We start from the raw sequence: 12,973 nt of genomic DNA, 5'->3' as shown, positions 1-12,973 counted from the left end.
TGGGAGAGCAGGGCTCAGGCAGAATTCCAAACTAGACATGGTTGGAAGTAGGGAACCCAGCATCTCTCCCCAGGTGTGTCTCCAGTTCCAGCTGCATACCTTTTTAGAGGCCAGATAAATTCTGGGGAGGAAGAAGTCTGTCCATTCCTTTCAAATCATTCTGCTTCTATCGTCTATGGTTCATACCTTACAGCACTCAGGGAAAAGCCAGGTTTCTTCATTACATGAATACCAGCTGTCATTTCTCTGGAATGTGCTGTCTGGCTTAGACTGAGCCCATCCTTGAATCTCAGCCTGAAGGCAGAGCCTCAAAGGATCACAGATGGGGCTTGGGCGGAGCCTCAAAGAATCACAGGTAATCACAGACGACTTACCAACCAAGAGCCTGCAAAGTCTTGCTCTGGTGGGAGAAGGGGATAACTAACTCTGCTAGCCTGGAGAGCTGGGCACCTCCAAGCAGCAGCTCCCAGACTGCCACATCAACACTGCCATCTCAGGCAGGGTTACTCTGGAGCCCTATCCCATTTCTCCCAATTCTGGGCCCCTTAACTCAAAAGGCTTTGTATAAAAGGTCCTCTAATTAGGGTCAGAATGGAAAGGGGCAGAATCCAAGAGGGACTGTGCCCCACAATGTGGGAAAGGCCAAATCCCATCCCACCTTATAACTATGTCCACAGCTTAAGACAGAGTAGGTGAAAGTATGTGTACCTGCCCAGTTCCCCTACAAAGTGTCTAGTGCTGCCAAAAGCCTTCTCAGAAACCCTCAAAATCCAAGCAGAATAAATCTGGAGGTAAGCAATGTCAAACTCTCTTTTTTGAAAAACAAAGTAACACCAACCTTGAGCATAAAACCAATACTGAGTTTTATCCGTGGTGCATCCTCAGAGTGTAGAACAATGTCTGTCCACGCTGAAACACAACAAAAAATACTTCACCACAAGCTTGCTCAAATTAGGAAACTACAACAATAGAAGATTTTACATTTCTTCTATACGACGAGTTTTTATGGAGTACATTAAAAATGAATACTGTATATCAACATGGAGAGATCAAAGCATACTGTTAAGTGAGAAAAGTGGATAATACCCAAATAATATGCAGTCTGTAATTCCATTTTTGTAAGGAAGAATTAATGTATGTGTACATATAGAGAGATGCAAGAAAAGGGTCATACATCTGGCTAAATCTTAGTGAAGTAATTTCTTTTTCTTTTTATGCTTATTTATTTCTCTAATCTTTCTATAAGAAATTCTACAGCAATTTTAAAAATTATATTACAATATGCTTAAAATGTAAAAAAACCAAAGCAGGCCCTTCTCAAATAGACTCCAAAGGGGCTCTGCCAGCCCCAGTGTTTGGACCCCCACAGGGAAGTCCTGCAAAACCTGCCAACACCCCAGCAACAGTGATTCACCCATCAGGCGACTGGCACTGTTTCTAAAAACAGGGCAATTCCAAGACATACAACCAGAGGTCCCAACAAGCCTGCTCTTTGGAAAAGACATTTACAACCTGGCCAAATGGCCATGGAAAGATATTTCCAGCTGCAAACCAGCAACGTCCTTAGCTTCTCTCCTTACCTCATCAGGCAGAACCTCTGCCAAGCTCCCAGCTGCAACCCAAATGCAACAGCTTGAGTTTTAACAATGTATTTAACAGCCTAGAGACAGAACATGAGTTTGCTGAGAACAAACTGGTCTTGCTTGGCACTGAACAAGAAGCTGCCTGCCTTCTGTGAAGAGGGAAAATCTAACTGGACATGGCCCCCCCACCACCCTCAACTCTAGGACAACAGAGCTAAAAGAACCTGTGTGTTCCATCTAAAAGGATCCAGAGGCTCCAGGAGACTCCACTACCAAAGCATGTGGATGTCCATTCAGGCCCACAAGCTTCTGTCATGGAGGGCATCCTACTCTCCTGAGCCTCAGTCATCACCCTGATCTGAGCCACCCCTAATCTCCCCTATAGCCATCCTGGCCCCCATTACACTGGCCTCTCCACATCTCGTCTGGCCTTCCTCCCACCTCTGCTCTACAAAGTGGCCAGCATGGTTTATCAAAGCTCTCCTTTGGCCCTCTACTGCCATCGGGATAAAGTCCAAACTCTTTAGCCCAAAGGGTCCTTTGACTGCATCACTTGGCCCTGCTGCCCTCTCCAGCCTCATCTCACCAAGCCAGGTTTCGTATCTTCGACAACTACTTTATGTGAAAAATATTCTCCTTCACCAAGAACCTCATAAGGCCAAGATGTTTATCTCTGTCTATCTACATACTTTCTCTATCTGGTACATGAACAGTGGTTGACTTCCACTTCCCCACCTGGATACCATCAACATCACAAAGTCATGCTTCAGTAACTAGACAATGAAACAGCAGAGAAGGCTGTTAAAACTGACATGCAAAAGCCATGTTGGGTTTTCAGTCACAGTCTTGGCAGAGACCTGGCAGTCTGGATTAGACTAATTCATAAAAAGGATAAAATCCACTATATTTAAGATGCATCTTGAGTCCCACCTTGCACCCTCTTGGTCTCACCCATCTCCCAGGTGCCAGGCCATTTGCTTTGCCTCAGCCCAGTAGAGGAGACCATGCAGGCCCATGCCAGAATCTCTGATTCTTCTCACTATCTCCTGACTCTGATGAATTACCAGACTGACCTCCCCAGTGGCTACCAAAGGGCCCTCATAGTGAACTGAGTGTATGTCTGTGTAGAGTAGCCAGCTTGCTAAAACACCACCTTCCATCCTCCTCCATACCTCACTTTTTTTTCTTTTATTCTGTCGCCCAGGCTGTAGTGCAATGGTGAGACCTTGGCTCACTGCAACCTCCACCTCCCAGGTTCAAGGGATTCTCCTGCCTCAGCCTCCCGGGTAGCTAGGACTACAGGCATCTGCCACCATGCTAGGCTAATTCTTGTATTTTTAGTAGAGACGGGGTTTCACCACATTGGCCAGGCTGGTCTTGAACTCCTGACCTCAGGCAATCCACCCACCTCGGCCTCCCAAAGTGCTGAGATTATAGACATGAGCCACCACACCCCGCCTACACCTCACATTTTTTCCCTCACCCTGGCTGCCCTGCAATTACACCTTCCAATAAAGCATTAAGTACTTAAGCTCTGCCTCAGGCTGTTTCCTGGGAACCTAGTCTGAGATAACCACTATTTGTTTCCAAAAATCTTTCATTTCTGCCATCTAATTCTCACCAAAACCTTATAAGCTAGATAACTATTTCAGATATAAGAGAGATATAAAAGACAAACAGCTAAGGTTGAGAGTTTCCTACATACCTGACATCTGACAGCAAATCAATGACAGAACCAAGACTCAAACCCAAAACACACTCTGCTAGATATTGCGGCCATCCAGTCCTATTCAGTAACATATCTGTTACCTTACAGTGAAATAAACTCCCAAACAGGGAGCCACACTTTGCCCGGGAAGAGCACGCCTGCCTAGGTTAAGGACATTATCATGGGTTACACCAAAGATTCATACAGTAGGTCCACAACATCTCTGGCTGGATCTCACCAAAGGGAGGAAGAATGAGACATGAACCCAGAAAACAGCAACATGGTCCCTTAAGATCAGATAGGCAGTCGCTTCTACCCTAGACATCACAGAACTCACAAATAACCAACCAGTCCAGCTCAGGGCAAGGCAGTATAGTCAAATGGATAGGCACACCTGCCCCAGGGTCAAACAGACCAAGAGTTAAACCCCAGTTCTAAGCCACTTCCTGGCTTTGTGACCTTGGATAAATTATAGGATTCCTCAGTTTCCCCATATATATCATATATATATAGGTCCTAGACAATACTAGGACCTATATCTCATAGGGCTGTTGTGAGGACTGAATGTGATGACAGATGTTGGCAGGTAGCCCAGCACCAGGCATAATTTATGTCAATCATTAGTAACAAGGGCATCAGAGAAACATCAGTGGACCTAATGCAGTCAGCTGCCCAGCCCAAATTAGCTGATTCCTGGGTGAGAAAGAAGATCCAGACTAGGGGACAGTGTAGATGCAAACAAGACAGAAATTGGGCAATCTCCACATCCCAGAAGCACCACATGAGATGAAACATTTAATTCAGGAGAGACTGGAGTCAGGTATAATGTAAGTACACTCATCATCAGGGGATAACGCTGGAACTGGTCAATCACTGGCTCTAAAGCTCATCAAGGAACGTTCTCTAGCAAAAGGCAGGGGATTAGATCAATACTCTAGGATCTCATGCACTTATATGCCTCTGACCTGCTCATTCCAGGCTCCTACAAGTACCCAGGCTTGAGGATCTCCACTACACCCTGGCCCTCAGAGTTCCAGGTACAAAACAGGCCACAGTCTAAGCAAGCACTTCCTGAAAGGCCCAAAGCAGATGCTGGCCTGTTACCAGACTCAGACAGATTCCATCTGAGCTAGAGAGCACTCTACCCAAACACTTAATCCTCTGCCCTTCAATGACACCACAGAACAAGACCTCTCTTCTAGGGCTCCAGTATATCGTCCAGACTTTTCATTCTCCTCTGCTCTGAGGAGAAAGAAAAAAAAAAAAAAAAAAACCACACACACACACACACACACACACACACACACACACAAACTGTCTTTCTATCCCTCATTCCAAGTCCCTAGCACAAAGCCTACAGACCACAGGCCCTTCCAGCCCTCTTTGCTCTAGGACAGGCTGATGTCTTACCCTAGGGAACGTCAAATGTCCAAACTGCTAGATGTGAGCAACTTTTCCGAAGTTTAACTCTCACTCCAGCACTCTGCTGGGCTTGCACGTGCTTGCCTCACAGCTTTTCCTGCCAACTTCCATCTGCATAATAGTAAACTCTTGACAGATACCAGGAGCCAGGGACACACCCCCAAGCCCTCTGCACACTATCAGCCAGCGTGGCCACAAATCAGCCAAGGCCTTGCCTCTAGCCTTAGACCCTCCCAAGGATGTGGGAAGGCATAGTGAAAAACAGAGGCCTTCTTAGGAAATGAGGAGACCCTAGATTCCCTCACCTGATTCATTCCTCAGAGCTGCACCCACAGTCTCTTCCTTTGATTAGCACAGCCAGGCTCCTCCCCTGGCACATGGCCAGCTGTCAGTATGAAGCAGCAATCTCAGAGCATGAGCTACCCACAGGCAAGAATAGTGCCTCAGCCACCTCCTCTCTCTCCTCCCTCATTCCAGCCCCAGGCACACTCTAGTCAGAAGCCAAACAGGCAGAAGGCACTCAAGGGATGAACTGATCTGCTGGGGCAAGTCTAAATAGGTGACTAAGTAAGCACTGTCTAGAGTACCCCAATGCAGAGCTTTCTACAGGATACAAGGGCATATCACATGCCACAGACAATGCCTCAGCTTAATTGTCACTGAGTCTGCATACAGAGCTCTTGGAGAACTAGGGTGATCCACTACAACAGCATCTTTGGGATGAGGCCCCCAGCCAACTTACTCCGTCCTTGCTACGTGGCTTCACTGGCTGGGCCACAGAGTGGACACTCTTGGCTGTGTAAGAGCAAAGAGGCCTTTAAAAAAAAGAATTCAGAGACCAAATATTCTGTGAGTGGGGAGAAGCAGACAGACTGGGCCCTGAGGCCCTGAACCACAGAGAGAGGCTGCACCTTGGACACTTCAGGGGCAGTTTAAGTATAAGCCAAAGGAAATCCTGGCTCATTTAACAGAGACTAAATTATGGAACCTGTTGTGTCAGATGAGATACAGGCTGAGAACAAGCAGCAGATCCCGAAAACATCCTATAAATTATTAGGTGAACAATGGATCTCTGCAAAGTCTGGGACATTTAATAATGCCCCAAGCTACACAGTAACGTTCTCCAACTCTTGCTCTTAGGACCAGGATCTCCTACAAGAGGGCTGGGGCTGAGGCCCCAGGTGGTCTATATCAAGAAGCACAAATCTCAGGTGTCACTCTACAGTAAAAGACAACAATCTCAGTCTTGGGAGAGATTCCATTGCTCTCCTACACTATCTTAAAGGGTCAAATAGAATACAAAGGCCAGAGACCCACCCCGGCTGCCCAGCAATACCTGGGGCAGGAAATGCCCTGATCCAGGCTCATGATGCAAGGGTCAACTGGGCATCTTACACATGCAGGACACAGTACCAGGCACCACTGTCTTCTCACTCCAGGGTCTTGTGGACAGCATTCATGGACAGCTATCCCCTACAGTGTCCCTTCCCCATCACCTTGCTTACACTACAATGCCATAAGGCATGACATTGGCCAAGGTCTCTGTTCCCATTCACATAGGCTGTTCCTCCGTCCACGCTGCCCTTTTGCCAGCCTTCTTCTGAGCTCATGGGTCACCTCCTCCAGAAGTCCTCTGGCCGGAGGCATCCAGTCCTCTACCAAATACCCACAGCCCTTATTCCCTTCTAGCACAGCGCTCACCACACTGCTCTGGGTCTGGACCTTCCCGCTAGCTCTTCCAGTCCGCCTGTCCCACGGTTAGCAACTGCTTGCGGTCTCTGGCACACAGAAAGGTCCCGTTTGTTGAACTAGTTAACGAATTTTCACGGGTCTCTGCGGCTGCCAAGGAAAAACAACGCAGGTTCCACAGGGATGTCTGGATGAGAAAAGTCTCTCTGATCCAATGCCCATCTAATGGGCTCCAAGCTGGACCCTGCCCAGACAAGACCTCGGACTCCTAGCCCTTGGGAGGGAGCAGAGCGGGCCTCGCCACCAAGAACCGGCCCCTCAGGGCCAGGCGAACGCCGCGCCCCCGCTCCCAACAGCGGACAGCCGGAGGTCAGGCCGCCGCTTCCCGGGAGCCCGACAAGGAAAGACCGCCAAGTTCCCAGCCCCGCCCGACAGCCGAGCGGACGGCACGAAGGGTGCCGCTGACCTCACCACTCTGAGCTCGGGAAGGCGTGCGGGCAGCGGGACAGGAACCCAGACGGCTGCAGAAACAGGGCGGAGGACACGGGGCTGCGGCCCGAAGTGCGCTGTGGGAGGCTACTGGCGCGACCCCCGGCCCGGGTCCCTAACTTTCAGCCCCGCGTGGGCAGAACGCACGGTCCAGCGTCCCCTGCCCACGCCCCAGCCCCGGGGCTGATCTGGCGGCTGAGCCGGCGGGGCGCTCACCTGAACACTCACAGCTCCCGGCGTTTCCAGAACCTCCCGCGGCGTCGCCCAGTCCACTAGGCACCTCCTCCCTCGGCGGCTCCGCCTCCCGCCGCGGCCGGGGCTCCGCCCACTTGAGCCGCAGCCACGTCCCTACCTCACGCTCCTCACGCCCGCCTGCGTCCCGGCTCCGAGCTCCGAGGGCCCTGGCGGGGGTCGCTGTCCTCTGCGACCCTTGGGTACGCCCAGGCTACCGGACCGCGTAGGAGCGGGAGCCGGAGCCGGAGCCGGAGCCGGAGCTGGCCGCCTGCACCCTTCATGCCGCCTGCCGCCCACCGCACGTAGTCCGCGCCCGCCTGGCTTTGGCGCGCCCCCACCTGCGGGCCTTGGCCCGCCCTCCTTCCCAGCCCCCTGGCCCCTGGTGAGGTCGCCACGACCCGATTCCCGCGCCGGGGCTGTGAGGAGAGCGTCCCCTGGAGGCTGACGGATTTCCCTGCCTCCGCTCATGCCCATTGCTTGGGGTGCCCTGCCGGGAACACGGGCCCCTTCTTCCCAGCACCACCACAGTGAGGCTGTTACAGGAGACTGGGGTCACCCTGGCTAGGAACTGGGTATTAGGGGAGGAGGCGGACCAGTGGAGAAGACTCTGAGGAAGACTAGGGACCTGGGGCCCACACCCTGGAGACCAAGACTGGGTGGCCCATCCTCAGGGCCGAGCTCCCAGAAGGGTTCAGAGTCCCGGGATCCGGTTCAGGCAGTCCTGGTATAATGTGCAGGGATGATGGATTGATAAGGGGGCCCATCAAAGGCTGGGAAGGGGTGGAGGGGGGCGGTAACAATCTGGGGGGCACTGGGTTGCCCAAACCTTTCTTTATGCCATCGGTCAAAAAGAGTGGACACCTGGTTCAGCCAGTCCAGTCTGGAACGGAATAAGAACAGAGATGCAGCACACCTCAGCCTGAGCCGGAGGAGGCCCTGGCGGCCAGGCAGGTTCCCACGCCTGCTCTGTGAACATTCCTCTCATGAATGAGGGGAAACAAGGTCTGAGAATCTCATCAGGGAGCAAGCCCAGAGCTTGCCCAGCCTCCGCCCAGGCCCAGTGTGGATATTCCCTATGGCACAGGGGCCAGGCAGGCGGCCCAGACCTGGGGAAAGGAGCACGCACTTGGAAATACACATAAAACACGGATAAGTCTCCATTCCGGCCTGTGTCAGCCGCTGGCCCAAGCCGGGCTAAAACCACGCAGAAACCCTCCTGCATCTGCTACATCCACAGAAGCTTCCTTCCATCTCCCCCTTCTCAGGAGCTTGCCTCATGGGTCATCACTTTTCTCTCCTGAAGGCACAACCACCTGCTCTCAACTGGCTCTTTCCCATTGGCCTATAAATATGTTCAAGCCTCTACTATGGGAACAAAACCCTCATTCGACACCACTGAGTGTCTCTGTCCTCAACCACGGCAAAATTCCTTGAAAGAGCTGCCGCCTCATCCTCACATCTCTCCCACTCTTCAGGCCCTGCAGTCAGCCTTCTAGTCCCCTAACAGCAACAAACCAGGTCTCAATAAACTATAGCCTCTAATCTCTAAATTCAATGACTGTTCTTCAGACCTCATCTGCCAGGTCCCTGAGCAGTGTTTGACACCCAGTGATGACCACTGCCCCCCTGGATCACTCATTTTCCTTGGTTTCCCCTCATTCTCTCTGGCCACCTCTGCTCAAGCTTCTTTAGCATCCTCCTCTCCCCATTAGTAAAGGTTGGGGGTTCCTCAAGGCTCAGGTCTAGGCTTTCCGTTTCCCTTTTCTCTTTATTGTTTTCCTATACACACAGGTGACACAAATTTATCTCTTTACCCTTATCCTTACTGCTGAACTCCAGATTCATATAACTCACTGTTCAGTCTACATCCCCACTTGAGTGTCCACAGGCACCTCAATGACAACATGTCCAAACCAGAGTTATTGTTCTTCCCCACATCTCCCCACTCCACACATGCTGTCTTCCCTGCTATACTGAAGGAGATACTTCCCATGAGTTACCTAACCAGAAGCCTGGGAGTCATACTTGGCAGCTCCCTCTCCCTCACCCCCAGACCCTACTCATCTATATCCCAAGTCTGTTCAATTTTAGCCCTAAATCTCCTGTAATCCACCCATTTCTCTCCATCCTTTTTCACTTGAGTGATGGCAACACTTTCCTGACTGGCTGCCCCTCCATTTTTGTTCCCTTTCATCTCTCCACTACAACCATGATGATCTCAAAATGCAGATTTGAGCCCATTACTTGAAGCTAGGAAATTGCACTGCTCTTGAAACATCGAAAAGTGGTTTATAAGGCTCCACATGGTTTTGCCTCTGCTCACTTCTATAGCCACATTGAACTTCCTCCAGTTCCTCTAACTGGCCATTCCTCCTCCCCACCACAGACCTTTATACATGCTGTTCTTCCTGTCTAGAAAAAAAATTTCTCCCTCCCTGATTAAAATCTTCAGATCCCCTCAGAGGCAGAGATTTTCCTCACTTCCCTGAGTAGGTCAAAACCTCTCATAACAGACCACAGTGGCTCATGACCGTAATCCCATCACTTCGAGGCAGATGGATCCACCTGAGGTCAGGAGTTGGCTGACATGGTAAAACCCCGTCTCTACAACAATACAAAAATTATCCGGGCATGATGGCTAGTGTCCGTAATCTCAGCTACTTGGGAGGCTGAGGTGGGAGAATCGCTTGAACCAGGGAGGCAGAGGTTGCAGTGAGCCAAGATTGCGCCATTGCACTCCAGCCTGGGTGACAACAGTGAGACTGTTTCAAAAAAAACAACAAAAACCTCCCATAACAGCTTTTCATGTCCCTGTGTGCTTCATAACACTTGCCACAGTTGATAAAATTGAATGATCGCTTGGGTAATGTCTTCCCCCACTGCCCGGGAGGTCTAGGAGTACATAAACTATGCCTGCCTTTGTCCATCACCATGTTCTCAGCACCCACCACAGAACTGGGCTCGATAAATATTTGCTAACTACTTGAATGGACAGATATTTCCTCAATACCTTGCTTCACACTGTAGGAATTAGTCTCCAAAGGCATGAATAATACCTCCACAGGTTCTCGGAGTCTTGGCAGCTCAGGACCACAGCATTGGTTAGATATCTTCCTAAAACTCTGAGGGCTTGAGAAGGGGTAGAACTTCTGAGGATCATGTCTCTTTGGTCTTCCTGCCTTGCAGGAAATGGTCGTTCATTTGTTTTTATATTCCTTTTCCTCTACCTGCCTCCACCCAGAAGATACCTCTGCCTTTGTGGCTTCACTTCCTCCATCCAGTACCTTAGCATAAGGCCCTCAGACTCTATGTGGGCTCCTAATCTATTCATTGCCTGGGGCTGCCACAACAAATTACCACAAACTGGGTGGCTTAAGTCAACAGAAGCTTATTCTCTCACAGTCCTGGAGGCCAGAAGTCCAAAATCAAAATGTTACCAGGGCATGCTCCCTCTGAAGGCTCTAGGGGCCAACCCTTCCTTGCCTCTTCCTGCTCCTTGTGACTCAGGAGTTCCTTGGCTTGTGGCAACATCACATGAATCTCTGCCTCTGTCTTCACCTGCCCTCTGCCTCAGTGTCTGCTTCTTCTCCCCTTCTGTTTCTTATAAAAATACCTGTCATTGGCTGTAGGGTCTACCCAGGTAATCCAGGATAGCCTGGGAGATCTAACCAGGTAATCCAGGAAGGCTTGGCACTGAAGCCTCCCTGAATGCTGATGACTCTTGCAGGCCCTGAAAATCACCGCAGCAGCTCCCCTCATAATCTGTAACTTAATGATATCTGTAAGGTCTCTTTTTCCAAATAAGGTCACATTCACAAGATCCAGGTAGTAGGACATGAATGCAATTTGGTGGTGGGGGATGGGGAGGCACCATTTAATCCATTACACTTGACATTCGCCTATGCCCTCAAGGCTTCTGGACCCATGTAAATCTATCACTCAGTTTTGAATTTCCAGCCTGGGTCCACTCCAAGCCTACATCATCACAGCCTTTTCTTTGTGGCCACTTGATAAGTTAACTCATTATCTCATGTAGGATCCCCCAGTTCCCCAACTTTTTTCTGTCTCCTGACAAATACCAAATGCCTTGATCACTCTATGACCCAGATGGCTGAAGGTTTTTTCTTGCAGGCTTGAGCCCCAGCTGGGGCCTTAAACATTCCCAGGCACTAAGAAAGGTATTTAGATTGTTGCCCAAAACATTGAAAGAAACTAGCCCCGACCCTGAGCCATATTCCTTAAAACCTCATATAAATTCCATAGCCAGACCCCTTGGAGCAGACATACCTAGATAGAACATCCCTGTCTCACTGTCTGCCTGGAGGATATACTGCAGCCCCCTCAGAGACGGAGAGATTTCCCTAATAAATGCTTTGGACTGACCACCCTGGCATTTAGTGCTACTTTCTTTGGAATCCCAACCATGTCAGGATGGTTTGGGGTAGTTCCATGTGGGGACTTCCCTGACACTGCTTTCGGGGCATCTCCAGCTGCCGGTTCAGCCAGGATAAAACATCTCCCCCCATACCATACCCCACACCTCCCGAACTGCTTCTGCTCCAGCATTTCCTAGATCTCAGCAAATGTCAACGTCTCCCAGTCACTTCCCTTTCTTTCCCACTGCAAGCCCCCCGGAAATCTTACCCGGTGGATGTCTCTCAGTTCACTTACTTCTCCTCAACCCTGCTGTTGCAGACCAAATTCAGGACACCACCATCTCTCTCACCTGGACAATCCATCCTAGGACACTCTTCTACTCGGCCCCCTCTATCCTTACTCCATTCCACAGGCAGAATGACATTGTAACCATATGATTCCCATCATATTATTTCCATTTAGAACATCTCAAAGGTATTCCATGGACCCAAGGATAGACACAAATCTCACCAAGGCTGACAATCCCCTTTTATCCAGCCCTGATGGTCTCTCTTCTTAGCTGCAGCCTCAAACTTGATGCTGCAGCCACTCCAGGCACTTTTCAGTTCCCTGGCCTTTGAATGTGTTATTCCTCCTGCCTAGAACACTCTCTTCCCAAAAGATTGTTTCTTTCAAAAGCCTTTCTGGGCCTTGCCTGAGCCAGATCCTGCCATAGGCTCCAAAACTCCTCATGGACAAGTTTCATACATGCTACCTGACCTCATTCAATGTCTACTTCATTTACCATTTGGCCCTCCTGGGGACTGCCTCTATCTTATTCATCACTGTATTTCCAGCTGTAGCATAGGGTCTGGCACCCAGAGCCTAGACAGGAAGTGGTGAACAAAAATACAGGAATGAATGAGTGAACATCCCCACTCTTGTGATCTCTAGCAGACCTCACTGAGCACACACAGTGTGTGTCACTTAATGAATCCACAACCATCTTGAACAGCCACACATCACAGCACGTTATAGAGATCCACATCCCTTCTCCCCAAATCCATTGTATGAACAAAGCCATACCTCCCTTCTGGAACAGCTCTGTGGTGTTCATTTATGCATTCATTCAACAAATATTTGTTGATCACCAGTTGAAGCCGAGGCTAGGGATTCAGGGACCACACATGTCAAAGGGGCTCTGTCTAGAATAGGTAAGTAGATGCTCACCCAGCAACTTTGTCTAGGGAGGGGAAAGCCCAATCCTTTCCAGCTGAGAAAGGCTACTAGCAGGAGGTAGTGCCTACCTAGACCCAGTCTTAGAGACCCTCCCCAGGCTCAAGATCAGGCATGGCCTATGACCTTTGATGCCAGCGTGACCAGCGCATTGCCAAATGAGGCTCTACCTCCATGCCGTCCCTAGGCAATATCCCTGGCCAATGGCTCCTTTAAGCAGTCTGGACTTGCTTGCCTGCCATCCACACCCCAGAGG

The 12,973-nt window shown here is 50.1% G+C and overlaps 1 protein-coding gene across 4 annotated transcripts in view; it reads right to left on the bottom strand.

Annotated features, from left to right (window-relative positions):
- The window catches only part of P4HA2 (prolyl 4-hydroxylase subunit alpha 2), a 34,959-nt gene extending 27,558 nt beyond the window's left edge, over positions 1-7,401 (bottom strand). The window contains exons 1-2 of one of the 4 annotated variants that reach the window (XM_032258375.1): positions 7,108-7,175; positions 6,415-6,552 (exon numbers count right to left, since the gene is read on the bottom strand). The gene's annotated coding sequence lies outside the window, so the exon portion shown is untranslated. Of the gene's footprint in view, positions 1-6,414; positions 6,553-7,107 lie in introns of those variants that run through there. The other 3 variants (XM_032258448.1, XM_032258529.1, XM_032258565.1) reach the window with 3 other exon arrangements.
- Positions 7,402-12,973: the final 5,572 nt, after the last annotated feature.

Source organism: Sapajus apella, unplaced genomic scaffold (assembly GCF_009761245.1).
Source record: "Sapajus apella isolate SASKATOON/1434 unplaced genomic scaffold, GSC_monkey_1.0 scaffold1, whole genome shotgun sequence".
Lineage (NCBI taxonomy): Eukaryota > Metazoa > Chordata > Mammalia > Primates > Cebidae > Sapajus > Sapajus apella.
The sequence above is the reverse complement of the archived record's forward strand: the minus strand, read 5'-3'. Positions and strand labels throughout refer to the sequence as shown.